General features: G+C 40.6%; 1 pseudogene; it reads left to right on the plus strand.

Annotated features, from left to right (window-relative positions):
- The first annotated feature begins 16,772 nt into the window (after nucleotides 1-16,772).
- On the plus strand, nucleotides 16,773-17,204 carry LOC102954772 (annotated as a pseudogene).
- The last annotated feature ends 511 nt before the right edge of the window (nucleotides 17,205-17,715 follow it).

Below are 17,715 nucleotides of genomic sequence, written 5' to 3' on the forward strand. Positions count from 1 at the left end.
TCAGCTGAAAAGGATCTCAGAGGAAATAAATCCTCTCTTCCACATGTTTGTTAAAGCATCTGTAACATCCTGGAACATAATCACCAAGATTCTGGTTGGCTCTCCCAGCATCAGGGAGCTCACTTCCTCATGAGATAATCTATTTAATGCTTAGGCATTTTGAATATGAGGAAGTGTATTAATGCTGAGCCAAAATCAGTTTGCCTGTGATTACCTCTCTCATCCTAACTTTACCCAAGGGAACCCCATAGAAGGTGTCTCCTCCCTCTTCCTCTCCCTCCTCCCTCTCCACACAGCCCTTCCTTTCTTCCCAGAGAAGTTTTTCTATTAAATACTTCCCTTAAGCAACTCACCAGTTTATCTCTCTGCCTCAAGACTTCCCAAATGATCAAGATGATATGAGAGTGAGGATGATAATGATGGTGTTGATGATGAGGATGAAGATGATGATGGTGGTGGTAGTGGCAGTTGTGGTGGTGATGATGGTGGTGGCAGTGAGGATATGATGGTGGTGATGATGATGGTGATGATGGGGATGGTGATGATGATGATGGTGGCAGTGATAAAGATGATGATGGGGATGGGGTTGATGATGGTGGTAGTGACAGTTGTGGTGATGAAGGTGGTGGCAGTGATGAAGATGACAGTGATGGTGGTGGGGGTGATGATGTTAGCCATAATTTGCTGAGCTCCTTCCATGTACTATATGCTCTTCACCCATCACAATGCAATACAATATACCAAGCATATTAACTACCCAAAATGAAGTTGGCAAATTAATCTAAATTATAACTTCAGGACACTTGGGTGGCTCAGTCAGTTAGGCAACTCTTGATTTCGGCTCAGGTCATGATCTCATAGTTTGTGGCATCAAGCCCCACTTTGGACTCTGTGCTAACAGCACAGAGCCTGCTTGGGATTCTCTCTGTCTCTCTCTTTCTGCCCTTCCCCTGTTTGCATGTGCACACGTTCTCCCTCTCTTTCTCTCTCACTCCCTCTCTCTCTCTCTCACACACACATAAATAAATAAACTTAAAAATAAATACAATAAATAAAATAAAATAAAATAAATAAAATATGACTTCTACCAGGTCATTCCCTACTTCACGAACTGACCTTGGCTTTCTACTACACAGTCCTCTCCCAGACTTCCAGGGCTCCTCTTGAGCTGTCTCTCCTTTTGGAAGGCAATAAAATTCTTCTCCTTTCCCCTCTGAGAGGCTCCAATGCCATCTCTCTAGTCTTCTTCACAGCCCACCACACACATATAAACCCACAACTACCCACACTCTGATTCTTATTTCCATGGGATGTTCTCCTACTGCCTCTACACCTACACCTTGTGACAGACATCAGATTTAGCCATCAGTGAGACTTCCCAGGCTTCCCTCCCCCCCACATCCAGCCTACTCAAAATAATTTTGTCTGTCCAGTTCAGATTCTTTCCCTCCATCACCCTCTGGAAAGAGTTATATCTTTGCCTGACTGGCTTCAGCAGTGTTGTGAAGCAGGATTAAGGGAATGGATAGAGAAAAGAGAAGCCACATAGACAACCCCCCCCAAAAAAAAAACTTTAAAAAGCTAAGAGAAGCAAGACGGACAAAACCAAAAGGTGTGGTTTGGGTGTTAGGAAAGTTAGGAGTGTTTTGTTTGAAAAGCTTTAGAGCAGCCACTGCTATCAAGAGCACTTAGGGACGAGGGGAAATAAACTTCTGAAGAATGTCACTGAAGGTTATGACATAGATCACCTTTAATGTTCTTCCTGAGACACAAGAAATATTTTTAATTATTTTTAGTTACTAGATTGTGCTTATTTGAATGGAAAAGTATAAAAAAATAAAGCCTGGGCCACGTGGTCCTCAGTTCATATTTGAGTTATATTTATAATCTAAACTGTGACCTTGGGGAGTTAAAAGGGGAACTATTAATAATTATTCTGGAATAAGAGATATACATCAGGAATGTGCTGGTGAAACCAGGATGTCCAGTCGCCCTAGTTATCATCATTATAAAATGTGGCAAGGGAGGGCATGAGATGTGCCCAGGAAATCCCTGGGGCCCAAAAGATTAGTATTTCATCTAGTATGTGGCAAGAGAGAGAAGAAAAAAATCTTTCCAACAACATGGGTCTGTAGTGAACTTCCTCTTTTCTGAATTAAACCCAGCCTGAATCACCTGAGTTACATCCTGTCTCTTACCATTTGCTAATTTTTTCTAATGTTCACAAAGAATAAAAAAAAAAAAGGTGGGGGGAGACATCAGTCTTTTATACCATCAAAAGGAGACAAGAAAAGAACAACATTCTTCTATATCTCTCACAAGGCTGGGAAGTGTAGGAGATAAAAAAAGGGGGGGTCACGATAAATACATGCTGTTTGAGCAATCTTATTCCCCTAGACTGGGGGATGTGTACCCATTTTCCAAGTGTTTTGTAATGGCCTTAGAGCAACATCAGCAGTGGGGCAGAAAGGGTAATGTCAATATTTACAGGCAAGCAGGCCAACATTTCTATCTTGGATTAATAGAGAAGAGAGTGAACTAGAGTCTCATTTACCAAGCTTCCCCGACATTCCAAAACGTCACTTAAGAGTCCATCACATTTATACACCTACATTGCCAAGCAGAGGTAAACTTTCTTTGTCTCCAGCTCTGAAAAAGAAAAATGTCTATTACACTCACCACAACCTTCCTCCCTCCATCCACATCTGCTGCTCCAACAGATTCTTGAGTAAAGAATTTCAAACACTCTTCTGCAACCAATAGGCGAGTTTTGAGAAAAAAAAATGGCTGATATCTCTTGTTCACTTCAATTCAGTGTGATGAACACAAGACAGACTTGGGATACAAGCAACTTTCTGGCAGGTGGGGGAGCACTTTGCTGCAAAGTCACCTCTTTGGGCCCTCCCCAGTGCAGGTGGTGTTGGAGGGTGTTGAAAAAACCTGATGAAGTATGTTGTCATGAAGGTCTGGACTCAGACAGGAAAGCCACAGGCAGGGAAGGGAACCTAGGCTGACCAACGTGGGTCTTTGGATTTGAATGTCAGGCTAACATTGACTTTTTGCCGATGAGTACAAAAATTTTCTCTCACCTGCCTGACCTGAGGTGGAGCTTTCACTATCTGGTCATCTCCATTATAAAATTGCTTCTTGGGCACTCAATTTCATGACATATTACCTAAGACATATTTCTAGGACACAGCCAGTTTCTTGAGGCTAATAGTTATTTATTCATATATGCATATAATAAAACTCAAGCATCATATTAAAAAAAGAAGGGAGGGAAAGAAGAAAGATGTTTCTTCACCACCAACATCAGGCTGAAGGAGCATTATCAACAATTCATTGGATGCCACAGAATGACAGAAAGTTGGATAAACTACTGGTCAGTCATGTCATGCCCACCTTGTCTCTATTCCTTAAGAAACATAAGCGCTCCAATAAGACAGACCCTATTTTCCAATACCAATATTATTAAGGAGTTCTACTTTAAACCAATAAAATATATATATATTAATAAAACCACCTTCCAACTTTTCCATTAAAATGCCATCACCACCATCATTTAATGGGGAATATAAATGTCACTTCAACTTCAGGCTCAATTCAAGGCAGATTATGACTAGGAACAATCTGTCACAAATTTTTGGTACATTTTATCCTGTTTTGTGACAAAACACCAAACAATTAGGCCACAGGGTACAGGGAGTAGAGCTCAATAAAGCTCTAGAGGTCTAAAGAGTAGTCTGTCCTTTTAGTTTGCGGCTAATAAATATTTTATTGTTTGGAGAACATGTAAGTGGAGATAGCAATTTCCTTTCTGTGACTATCCTAGAAATGGTAGTTACTTCTTGATGAGTGGAAACAAGAATTTCCTTTTAGGTACTTGCCTGTGACTAAAACTTCACTTAACTATGCAGCCAGTATGCTCCTAAAAGACTGGGCGAGAGATGATCTCACGCTAGCTTTGGTCATGTATCTAAAGAAATAAATATTAGACTGGGAAGCCTTTGTGAAAAAATACTTGTTTCCATAGCTAAAGTTTTCTGCAATTTATGGTTCTTCATGGTTTCATAATTTAGAGATCAGTTCATGGGAAAATATTCAAATCAATTTTCTAAGGCACTTTTAATTAACAAAATGCCTTGTCTTTCCAACAATATGAGGAAATACAGTATTCTACAATTATTAACTTCTCTGAAAATGGGAGTTGAACACAAGCTTTATTTTTTTAGGATTTTTTCATGTTTGTGAAAATTCCTTTAAAAACATATTAAACAGGGGCATCTGGTTGGCTGTTGGTTGAGCGCCAACTTAGACTTAGGTCATGATCTCATAGTTCAGTTCATGAATCCAAGACCCGCATTGGGCTCTCTGTTGTCAGCATGAGCCCACTTCGGATCCTCTGTCCACACCACCACCCCCCGACACCGCTCTCTCTCTCTGCCCCTCCCCAACTTGTGCATGTGTGTGGGCGCACTCTCTCTCAAAATAAATAAATAAACTTTTAAAAAACATATTATACATTTGCCTGCTTTCTTAAACAAAATACAATGAGCATAAACAACCGTCCTTAGGTCAAGACCTATATTAAAAGTCAATCAATCCAGGAGTGCCTGGGTGACTCAGTCAGTTGAGCTTCCAACTTTGGCTCAGGTCATGATCTCGCAGTTCATGATTTCGAGCCCCGCATCAGGCTCCGTGCTGACAACTCAAGAGCCCGAAGCCTGCTTTGGATTCTGTGTCTACCTCTCTCTTTGCCCCTCCCCTGCTTTCTCTCTCTCTCTCTCTCAAAAATAAATAAGCATTAAAAAAATCAATCAATCAATCAATCAATCCAAATCAATCCTAATGATTCAGTGTCTTAATGTCTCAGGAATCCATCTACTTCTTTCCATTTTCATAGCCACCACTGTCTCTCCCCACCTGCCACTTCAATAGTTCCTGCATGGCCTCCTTGCCTCATCCCTGGCCCCACTCAGTCTATGCCCTATAGAGATTCAGTGCTATATCCAGACCAGATCAGATCATGTCTCTACCTCTACCATTAACACATAACACTGCCTTCCATTGGAACCTTTAAGTGGCATCCCATAGCCCTTGGAATAAAATCCAAATTCCTTATGATGAACTGCAAGGTCCTGACTAATCTGATCCCAGCTACTTTCCAAACTCATCTGGTACCACTGTCCCTTTCACTATACTCCACCTTCACAGGCCATGCTGTTTTAGACTCTCACACATGCAAGATCTTTCCCTCAAGTAATAAACAGACCTCAAGTTTACAGCTTTAATTTTTTTCCTGGAATGGTCTTCCCCTGGTTCTTTGCCCACCTTTCTCATTTTTTTCTTTAAGGTCCCAACTTAAGTGCCATCTCCTAGGAGAAAACATCCACAATCACTAGGGTGGGTTGAATTGTGTCCCCATAAAGGTCTTAACCCCAGATACCTGTGAATGTGGCCTTATTTGGAAATAGGGCCTTTGCAGATGTAACCAAGTTAAGGTGAGGTCATGCTGGAGTAGGATGTCCCCTAAACCCAATGACCAGTGCCATAAGAGAAAGATTCAAAGACACAGACACACATGCCACATGAGGCAGGTTGATGTTGAAGGCAACTACAAACCAGAGAAGGCCAAGGATAGCCAGGCAACCACCAGAGGCTGGAAGAGAGCAAAGGAGTCATCTCAAAAGCCATCAGAGGGAGCACGGCTGTAGGACACCTTGATTTTAGGCTTCCAGCATCCAGAATTGTGGGACAATGAGTTTCTGTTGTTTTAAGCCACCCAGTTTATGGTAATCTGTTACAGCAGCCCTAGGAAAGCTGATACAATCCCCCAATGTCACATAGGTTCCAGGTTCTTCCTCCTTATGCTTTGAGAAACTGAGAGCACCTTTCATAGATCAGAATCATTCATCAGTGTGTTTACCTGTGTCTCTCCCACTATACCAAAGGAGGCATGAGGTCGAATCTGGGTGCATTTTGTTCACCTCCATATACTATACACCTCCAGATGGCACCTGTCTTCTAGAAGATGCTCATTGAAGGCTTCTTTAGTTCTACTCATGGCACTTTAATACTTCACACTCTCTTGGGCTCTTGAGATGTGTGGGGTGGACTGTCTTAAAACTAAATAGTCCCACGTTGCCAGACTGATGCCTACTGGTCCAGAATCATGGATTTGTAGTGCTGGAAAGAATCTTAGGAATCCACCAGCTCCCCCCGCCCCCACCAGAGGCCCTCACTGGTTTTTCATATGTGAAAACTGTGTCTTCTGCAGATGATACCAGCTGTCACTTCTTACAGATGTCAGTCTACCCCTGCTTCTGAAGAGCAGCACTAGATTGCCTGCAACTGCCTCCCCTAAGGGTCCCAAGGCGGCTTTCCCTCACCTGCAGAAGAAAGTCTGTGGCACATGACAGCTCTTCACTGCTTGGTAACATTTTTATTTAATTGCAATAATAGAAATTTAAGCTTGGAAGCAACCTCTTTACACATCATATGAGCAACACCATCCCCTCATCTAATTGACTATGTCTTGGTTATATACATTGTTAAATTTAGCAATATTTATTGGTGTGAATTACCAAATAACAACTCCCAAAGAGTTCCCTTGGCTATTTCTGAGCATTTCCCTAAGGGCTACCTCAAACAGGCCATTACCATGGCCCTCAGATTCCCCCGCTGCTCACACAAAACTCAGGGGCCTCTTCTCTTGCTTTCTGTTGAGCCCCTGCATCCCAAATGTGGGGCACCATTTCTCACATTACACAGATTCTGTGCTATAAAGTTTTAGTGAGACTTTCTGGAAAGAAATAATGAAGTAATAGAAGGGAAATGCCATATTCAGCCCAGAAAACAATATACAGCTACAGCCCCAGCCCACAACTTCAGCCCGCCTTCTGTGGTCAGAGGAGAATATGAGTTTCTACCACAAGTGGAAGCAGGTCCGGATTCCCCAGGCCTCAGAGCCTCATCCCAGTGGCCCTGTGGCCACCGGCAAGGTGAGAAGCCCTTCCTTCAGCTCAGTTCCCTGGCCAGCTCACTTCCTGCACCAAGACTGATTCCCTTCCATGAAGCACCACCCTCAGTGGTGTCATTTGCCCCTTGGACTACTTGCGAGGGCTGCCTTAACAGAGTGACACAAACTGGGTGTCTTCAAAGACAGAAATTTATTGGGTATCTGGGTGGTTCAGTGGGTTAAGCATCCAACTCTTGATTTTGGCTCAGTTCGTGATCTCATGGTTCGTGAGTTCGAGCCCCACATCCAGCTTTGCGCTGACAACGTGGAGCCTGCTTGGGATTCTCTCTCTACCCGCCTCTCTCTGCCCCTCACCCCCCCTCTCTTTCTCTCTCTCTCTCTCAAGATAAATAAAAACTTTTTAAAAAGTCAGAAATGTATTGTCTCCAACTTCTTTTTTTTTTTTAATTTTTTTTCAACGTTTTTTATTTATTTTTGGGACAGAGAGAGACAGAGCATGAACGGGGGAGGGGCAGAGAGAGAGGGAGACACAGAATCGGAAACAGGCTCCAGGCTCTGAGCCATCAGCTCAGAGCCTGACGCAAGGCTCGAACTCACGGACCGCGAGATCGTGACCTGGCTGAAGTCGGACGCTTAACCGACTGCGCCACCCAGGCGCCCCTTGTCTCCAACTTCTGAAGGCTGTAAGTACGAGATCAAGGTGTCAGTGGGTCGATTCCCTCGGAGTGCTGTGAGGGAGAATCTGTCTCATGCCTCTGTCCTAGCTTCTGGTGGTTTACCAGAAACCTTTTGTAATAGGGGGAAACTAAGCATGTCTGACTCCAGGTTTGCTTCTACGGATGCAGTGGGAAAAGTAGCTTAGGAACTTCTGCTTAGCCCAGCACTCAGGCATGTTAATCATCAAAAGAATTTTGCTTATAGTTAAGATTTGCCAAAAACTGCTTTCTCACCCAAAACCTACCTCACTCAAGGAAATAAGGAAGGACATAAGGTTCTGAGCAGAGTACGCACAGAAACACAAAGCTGATGGAAAACAGAGAAGAGAAGAGCTCCATTAATCTGGGCAAACACTAGACAACTCATAGCAAAGCTCTAATAAAAACTGAAGTAGTGAAGATGGCTTAATTTGAGGCCTAATGGGCTTCCTACTAACCCCAAATTTAGGCCTTCAGGGCAGTGTACCATACCCACCTGTCTCTAGAAGGCGGTGTATGCAGGCTGTAGAGTGGATTCCAAGTTCACATATATAGCAGGTTGTCCAGAGGTGGACTACAGGCAAACCCTGTCAGAGGCTCCTGGAAACAGAAAAAAGACCATCACCCAGAATCAGAACTGACCCGTAGCACAATGACCTGACCCACACTGGAGAGGTGACTCGAAAAAACCAGGCTCTAAGGAACCAGGAATCAGGCAGAGCAGCCAAAAGTGTTGTACCAATTCTCCCCTGAGTGAGGAGGGTAAGAAGGTTCCACGGTCTGAAAATAGAAGGCAGAGAAGGTTACTGCCTTACCGATTCTATACCCTATAGGGAGATTTTTACCAAGAGCTTCTTTATACCCATAAACAGAAAAGAAGTCTATGCAAAAAGTTATCTTAAAGATTGTCGCTCCTCATCAGGGAAATACAAATCAAAACCACACTCAGATACCACCTCACGCCAGTCAGAGAGGCTAAAATGAACAAATCAGGAGACTATAGATGCTGGCAAGGATGTGGACCAACGGGAACCCTCTTGCACTGTTGGTGGGAATGCAAACTGGTGCAGCCACTCTGGAAAACAGTGTGGAGGTTCCTCAAAAAATTAAAAATAGATCTACCGTATGACCCAGCAATAGCACTGCTAGGAATCTACCAAAGGGATACAGGAGTGCTGATGCATAGTGGCACATGTACCCCAATGTTTATAGCAGCACTTTCAATAATAGCCAAATTATGGAAAGAGCCTAAATGTCCATCAACAGATGAATGGATAAAGAAGATGTGGTTTATATATACAATGAAATACTACTTGGCAATGAGAAAGAATGAAATCCTGCAATTTGCAGCAACGTGGATGGAACTGGAGGGTATTACACTAAGTGAAATAAGTCAGTCAGAGAAAGACAGATACCATATGTTTTCACTCATATGTGGATCTTGAGAAACTTAACAGAAGACCATGGGGGGAGGGGAAGGGAAAGAAAAGTTAGAGAGGGAGGGAGGCAAACCATAAGAGACTCTTAAAAACTGAGAATAAACTGAGGGTTGATGGGGGGTGGGAGGGAGGGGAGGATGGGTGATGGGTATTGAGGAGGGCACCTGTTGGGATGAGCACGGGATGTTGTATGGAAACCAATTTGACAATAAATTTCATATTTTAAAAAAAATTGTCCTGGAGGGACACCTGCGTAGCTTCGTCAGTTGAGCATCTGACTTTGGCTCAGTTCATGATCTCACAGTTCATGAGTTCAAGTCCCACAAACTACTGTCAGTGCAGAGCCCGCTTTGGATCATTTGTCCCCATCTCTCTGCTCCTCTCCTGCTCACACTATGTCTATAAAAAATAAATAAACATTTTAAAAAAGATTATTCTGGAGCCAAGCCTCACACCAGGATAGAGAGGAAGAGAGAGAATTCTCTTGTGGTGGCTGCTGTGCTGTCAACCAAGCTCACCTCCCACCCTTCTCACAAAATAATTGGTGGCATTTGTGACCAGCCTGGCTTCCATATCAGGACTGTCTCAGTACCAGAGCACCATAAACTCGTGAAGATATAATCACATTTTTTTCAAAATTACAGTTGGAAAAAATATTTATCTGATAAAATGACACTTCAAACAGATGTATCAGTTGAACTATTTAAAAAATTACACAATCTTTAGGAGCAGGAAGAAAACACGCAGTGTTGAAAGAAGTAGATTCTCTTTCCTGTGTGGCCACAGGACGCTGATGGTCAGGGGAAGCTTTCACCCCTGCTGAAACCAGAGGACAAGAGGGTACCATTAAAATGAAGCAAAAATGAAAAACTTTAGTAGCAGCATAATGTTTCATAATTCAACATTAGCCTAATGTCTAAGAAATCGTTGTGAACAATTCATTGAAAGCAAAAAAGCCTCCAATTCTAAAAGTATATAAAAGTAATCTACAATACTTTCAACCTTTCAGAGGCCGTCCTGGGGAAGAAGTCTGAGAAATTATTTAGAACTGAGTTTAAGAAAAATCCACTCATTTGTCTTGTTATTTTTCTTTAAATCTTATCCCAAATGCTTTGTATTTAAATCTTATTCCAGGGTCATGTGGGTGGCTCAGTTGGTTAAGCGTCCAACTCTTGATTTCAGCTCAGGTCATGATCTCACAGTGGTGAGATTGAGCTCCACATCTGGTTTTGTGCTGAAAGTGAAGCTTGCTTGGGATTCTCTCTCTGCCCCTCCCCTGCTCACATGCTTGCTGTCTCTCTCACTCACCCTCTTAAAATAAATAAATAAATAAATGAAAGAAAGAAAGAAAGAAAGAAAGAAAACAATTTTATCCAAATATGTAAAAGTAGATAATTCTCATTTAATGAATATTTATTTTATTATGGCAATGCTTTATTTTTTAGTTTTTAAAAAAAGTCCTACTTGGGGCAACTAGGTGGCTCAGTCGGTTAAGCATCCGACCTCGGCTCAGGTCATGATCTCACGGCTCCTGAATTCGAGCCCCGCATTGGGCTCTGTGCTGACAGCTCAGAGCCTGGAGCCTGCTTCAGATTCTGTGTCTGCCTCTCTCTCTGACCCACCACTGCTCATTCTCTCTCTCTCTCTCTCTCTCTCTCTCTCTCTCTCTCTCCCTCCCTCTCTCTCTCTCTCAAAAAAAAAAAAAAGCCCTACTTAAAAGATGCACTATGAGCTCAACCATATTTTAACTCTGCATGATAGAAAGTTCGATTGCAGAGGCAGGGTCCCACTAGAAGATCCTTGATGCACTGAGAAACTGTACAACCCACAGTGAATGTGCCCTGCGATCTCACGGTTATATCAGTGACATAAATGTCACATTCCCTTTGATCACTGAAACATGCTGTTTATAATTTTCTTACAACATAGGCATATACTTGTTTCTTCAAATGCAAGGAAGGTTGGATGGAAGAGAAAATGACATCCTCAGAGAATCTATGGTCAGAGATCTTGAGATCTCCAAGCCAGACCTCACACAAACTTGTGGCCAGAAATCACATTCCCTTAAAGTTGGGGCGCCGGGCTGACTCAGTCAGTAAAGCATGTGATTCTCAAGTACCTTCTGGGTAAAGTCACCTTCCATACAGCATCAAAGATTCCAAGCATACAAAAACTTAAATATTAGAATACTAAACTATGCTCAAACAGTCCCATTTTTTGGGGGGGTAAAATGTGTTTCTGTAGTGATTCATAGAACAAAAGCCTGCCTCTATGAAGACTATACATGGACCAAACATGTTCTGTCATCTTCATTATCCAGACATGATCAGAATCACCAGGGGGAAACCATTAGATGCTCAAGCAAAGATGGAGAAAAGTATAATATAGCCCACACTATATGTGTCTCTATTAGGACATATTGACTGTATGCATCAACAAAATGCAAAGCAGCAAAAAGGGAGAGATACCTGTGTCTTCCATGGAATCAGGTCAGTTTTAGAAAAGAGAACCAAGATGACAATTCTTGACTTTTGAATAAGTGGATGGCAGGATAAAAAGCTCCTGAGTAAGCATAGCTGTTATTAGTAATCATATCAGATACAAATCCATTTTCAATGCTAAAAAATTAATAGTTTCATAAGCAATAGGTGGTGAGGTTATTTATAAGATACAAAATCCAGAAGCCAAACATGAAGATATGGACAAACCTGAGTACTTGAAAATTATAGACTTTTCATAGCAGAAGACATCACAGACAAAGTCAAAAAAGAAAATAATAGTTATGGGGAAATATTTGAAATGTGTACAGAAAAGACAAAATTTATATCCAAAGTGCATTTGCCTTAGTGAAGACCAGGTCAGCTGGGCTCTCCTGGAGAATACATCCAAGTGGTAAGGCATTTGGTCTCATGCAACAAATGCCTTCTAATACACACACCTCCTTGAGCCTTCTGATTTCTTCTGTGCTGCTCTGTCAAGGAAGTTCAGGTATCTCCAGCTGGATTGATTATACCAGCATTGTGTGCAAGCTTCACAGAGCCACCCCAGTGCATGTCAGCACAGGCTCTGGGACTCCTTCCTAGGATCTTAAATCCCTAGCCACAGGAGTCCCATGGCAGTAAAGTCACCCTCATCGACTTTATTCCACCCTCCCTCATCTACCACTTTCAATACCCACTTCCACTTGTGTATTGCCAGTTCACACTGTTATATATTTTCCACGTCTTGTAATTCCTTGGGTGAGTGCATTTTTTGCCCTGGAGTAGGGACTATATTTCTTACTGAGGTTGTATGCATCTTGACCCTAATTTATTGTTCCGAAGGCAGTGAGGTGAGGCAGGTCTAAAGGTTGAGAATAATACACCTGCCTTGGATGGGGTTTTTGCAGTCTCTAACATCTTCAAAGGGAGGTTGCATGGGGAGGGAAATGTTTCTGCTGGCCTGGAAGGTTCCAGATAATTCCAGGTTAAATATTATCAGATTCATCTACCCAAATGTCTCATCTCAGGTGAAATGCACCACTCTTTTCCTATCAAGGTCCTAACTTTCACATTTGAGATTATTCAAGCCTATGCATTCACTCTGGTAGCTCCGATATCCTTAAAATTAAATTCTGGGTCCCATTTTCAGCACATTCTGAAATAAGGTTATTGAATAAAAGGTTCTCTTTAAATATTCAACTGTCTAGTACAGTAGTCATTAGCCACAAGTATCTAATGAGGACTTGAAATGTTGTTATTACAAACTGAGATATTCTAGAAGTGTAAAATACATACTTGATTTTGAAAACTTAGTCCAAAAATGTAAAGTAGCTTATTTTATATGTACATGTTGAAATTACAATATTTTGGATACACTGGGTTAAATAAAATATATTACGGAAATTAATTTCACCTGTTTCTATTTTTTAATTTGAGGCTACTAGAAGATATAAAATAATATATGTAGTTCATGTTATATTTCCATTGTACAGAATGATTCCATGGGGGCCCTCAGGCTTTCACAGTGATCCCTGAGTTAAGAATTAGCTAACTGAACTTATTCTTTTCACAAGAATTGTAAAGCAGCACAGAAGTCAGTCCATTTCAATTTTCATTTGTCAAGATGCATAGAACTTTATGGTACAAAAAGTGAGCCTTAATGTGTAAAAAAATTTTTAAAAATCCTTTATGGGGTGCCTGATTGCTCAGTTGGTGGAGCATGCAACTCTTGATCTCAGGGTTGTGAGTTAGAACCCATGTTGGGTATAGAGATTACTTAAAAATAAAATCTTTTAAAAAATCATTTAGGAGGTTGAGGAATCCAAGATGGAATACAGAATATGACAAAAGAGTCTAACTGTATTACAAATCTATGAAATAATCTCACTGAAGGGAATGGTGCAAAAAGACGTTGATCTCAGTAACTTTGAACTGAGTGGAGTCTGTGAGACTAAAAGCAATAAGAACTCTACATAAGCACAGTACTCAGGGTGTTTCCCATGGGAGTACACGTTAACATTTCTTTCTTTTTTTGAAAGAGAGAGCGAGAGAAAGCAAGAGAGAGTATGAGTAGGAAAGAGGGCAGAAAGAGAGAGAGAGAGAGAGAGAGAGAGAATCTCAAGCTGGTTCCATGCTCAGCACAGAGCCCAATACAAGGTTCAATCCCATGACCCTGGCACCATGACCTGAGCTAAAATCAAAAGTCAGACACTCAATCAACTGAGCCACCCAGGTGTCTCAAAAGAAAGGTCTAACTTTTTAAAGTAGATTCACTCCCAGCATAGAGCCCACTGTGGGGCTTGAACTCATGACCCTGAGATCAAGATCTGAGCTGAGATCAAGAGTCAGATGCTTGACCAACTGAGCCTCCCAGGCACCCCTGCAGGCTGACCATTCTGAGGCCACTATACATGTATACTAGAACTGAACAATTAAGTAACTGGGTTAGAGATGGTAGGAGTAATGTTTCTCATTGTTGGAGTGAGAGGTTACAGAGAAGCATGGGGAGGAGGTCAAAAAGATCTATATGGTAATGGATTAGAGTTGTAGACATTAGTATGAACTCACATTTGACTTAATGACTTAACACAAATGGTTACATAGCCAAATATTTATACATCTGTGCATATACACATATATTTTATATGTATTTTATTGCTAAATCAGATGAAAGAGCCTGGAAGAATTAACACCTCAGTTGCAGCAAGCACACCAAGTGCTTAGATTTTGGTTTCTAACACCATTCTACAATAAAAGGAACTAGAATTCCTTAAAGAAATAGTTGATTCTAGGACAGGGGTGGAAAATAGATAAGATGATCCTGGAGCGTTTGTATGCCAGAAAGCAAAGAAGTGCTCCAATAAAAAAAAAAAAAAAAAGGTCAACAACTATGGGGTATTTAAAGGCACACAAGACCCAACTGAAACAGTTCACAGCAGTGAAAGTTTAACAATTTGAGCAATAAAATAAGTAAAGTAGTATTTAACACTGTGAAATCATAAGTTAAATATCAGTGAGCCCTCACTAATGGGGGGGAAAAAGGCTTTCATAAGTGAATAAGTGAACAACAAAATACAAATATTCCATGCAGAAAAATTCCAAATAATTTATGTAGATACTGTCAAAGAGGTCGAGCATAATCCACACTCCTCAAGTGTGGGCTGTGTATAATGGCTTCTTGACAAAGAGGATGAAGGGAAAAGGATACAAAATGAGTCATTTTATAGTGGAGAAACCTCAAAAACACTACCTCTGCCAGATGATCAAGGTTAACATGGACAGTGATTAAGTCATCATCTTAGTTCAGGCTGCCATAATGAAATACCATAGACCAATGGCTTAAACAACCGAAATTTGTTTCTCAAAGTTCTGGATGTTGGGAAGTCCAAGGTCAAGATTCCAGAAAGGTATATTTCATTCTGAGGTCTTTTCTCTTACCTTGTAGGTAGCTACTTTCTTACTCAGTGCTCATTTTACTCATTCTTCCTCCCCAAGTGTTTGTGCACAGTTGGGGAGAAAGAAAGAGTAAAATCTCTCGTGCCTCTTTATTAAGACATTAATACTATAATGAGGGTCTTTCCCTCTTGATCTCATCTAACCCTAATTACTTCCCAAAAATCCCATCTCCAAATACTATCACATTGGGAGTTAGGGCTTTGACATATGAGTTTGAGGGGGACACAACATTCAGTCCATTGCATACATGTTGATAGTAAGTGATAAGAATGGCACTTTACCTCCATGGTCTTATTCTCAAAACCTCTTAACTACAGACTAGTCATAAGGAAAACATAAGACAAATCTCAATTTAAGGAGAGTATATAAAACACCTGACCAGTAATCAATCCTCAAACCTGTCATGGTCATCAAAAACAAAGAAAGTTTGAGAAACAGCCATAGCCATGATGATCCAAAGAGCTATAACAACTAAACGTAATGTGGTATCCTAAATGGGGTTCTAGAACAGCAAAAGAACATGAGGTAAAGACAAAGGAAATCTGAATAAAATATGACCTTTAATAATTATAAGAAATATACCATATCTATGTAAGATGTTAACAATAGGAGAAAGTGGGTGTGTGGTATATGGTAATTCTCTGTACTGCCTGAACAATTTTTTCTGTAAATCTGTTCAAAACTAAACATTTCTAAAAGTAAAACTTTGATGAGAATGGAGCTAAGCAAAATAAGTCAATCAGAGAAAGACAAATACTATATGATTTCACTCACGTGTGGAATTTAAAAAACAAAACAGGTGAACATATGGGAAGCGGGACAAAAAGAGAAGAGAAGGAAACAAACCACAAAAGACCTTTAATGATAGAGAACAAACTGAGGGTTGATGGAGGGAAGAGAGTGGGGGATGGGCTAGTTGGGTAATGGGTACTAAGGAGGGCACTTGTGATGAGCACTGGATGTTGTATGTAAGTGATGAATCACTGAATTCTACCCCTGAAACCAATACTGCACTATATGTTAACTAAAATTTAAATTTATAAAAGGAAAAAAATAAAATAAAAGTAAAAGTTTATTAAAAAGAAGACCCTGCTAGAAATTCTTCTACAATTGTTTTTAAGAATAATGATCAATGGGGTACCAGGGTGAGTCAGTTGGTTAAGCATCTGACTCTTGATTTCGGTTCAGGTCATGATCTTGTGGTTCACGGGATCAAGCCCCGAGTTGGGTTCTGTGCTGACAGCACAGAGCCTGCTTGGGATTCTGTCTCTCCCTCTCTCTCTTCCCTTTCCCCCACTTGTGCTCTTTCTCTAAATAAATAAACTTTAAAAAGAATAATGGTTAAAATTAAAAATTTACTGGATTAGTTTAACAACAATATAGATACAGATAAAGATAGAATTTATGAAATGGAAAATAGAAGAAAATATATAAAATGAGACATGGTAAAACAAAAGGATGGAAATATGAAAGAGTAACCCATAGAACATTTGGGGAAGGGTGGGAGGGCAATATATGTATACTTAGAAAAGAAGCAATAATTGAAGAGATAGTGGCATTAAAACACAGACGTCTTAAGGAGCCCAAGCAGAACAGTTTAAAAATGCATAAGATGGCAGGCTTGCAGTGAGTGGCTATCAGGAATGAAAACAGGTGGCCTGGAAAAGCAGTTTCTCTTCAAATCATCTTCTTTCATGCCACTTGATAAGCATCTTGATTCACCATGGCATTAGCATCAGTAAAATGGGTGATATCAACTATAACTATCTAGAAACAGTTATTTCCAATTCAAAACAGAGATTTATATTGTGTTTGTCATAAATCTACATATTCTCCTCTTCCAGATGACTATAATTGCAAAGTAGAGCTTGCTTTGACATCTGATGGCAGGACAATAGTATGATACCACCCTTCCGTGGACATTCCATATGAACCTATAAAACCTATCCCTCAGCCAGATCCTGTGCATAATAATGAAGAAACACATGATCAAGTGCTGAAAACCATATTAGAAGAAAAAAATGAACACTTTGAGCAAGGACCAATGATAGAACAACTTAGCGAAATGTTCTTCACTACTTAGCACCATCGGTATCCTCATAGTCTGTATCATAGATTCAGTCATAGGAAACTGGATCCACCAAAAGACAGATGATATTGAGATTTTCAGGAATTGAAAGGATGTTATCTTGTATCTCATTTGCCATATGACAAAATGCTGTTATGTTCACTGTTATGTAGCAAGACAATAATAAAATGTTTTTTCAGAAATAAATAAATAAATAAATAAATAAATAAATAAATTCAAACCAAAGCGCATGATGAAAATCCAAAAAACAAAGACAAAGAAAAAAGTAGCTAACACAGCTAGAAAATAAATACTAATGGTGATCAAAAGAATAACAGTTAAGAATAATGACTCTCAACAGAAACAAGTCAGCAGGTAATGAGGTATTTATAAAACTCGGAAATAAACTGACAAGCTAGAATTGTATATTGGAGGAAAATATCCTTCAAGAATAAAAGTGAAATAAGGGTGCCTGAATGGCTCAGTCTGTTAAGCATCTGACTTCAGCTCAAGTCATGACAGTTTGTGGGTTCGAGCCCCACATCTGGCTCTGTGCTGACAGCTCAGAGCCTCAAGCCTGCTTCAGATTCTGTGTCTC

This window comes from Panthera tigris, chromosome B2, assembly GCF_018350195.1.
Source record: "Panthera tigris isolate Pti1 chromosome B2, P.tigris_Pti1_mat1.1, whole genome shotgun sequence".
NCBI lineage: Eukaryota > Metazoa > Chordata > Mammalia > Carnivora > Felidae > Panthera > Panthera tigris.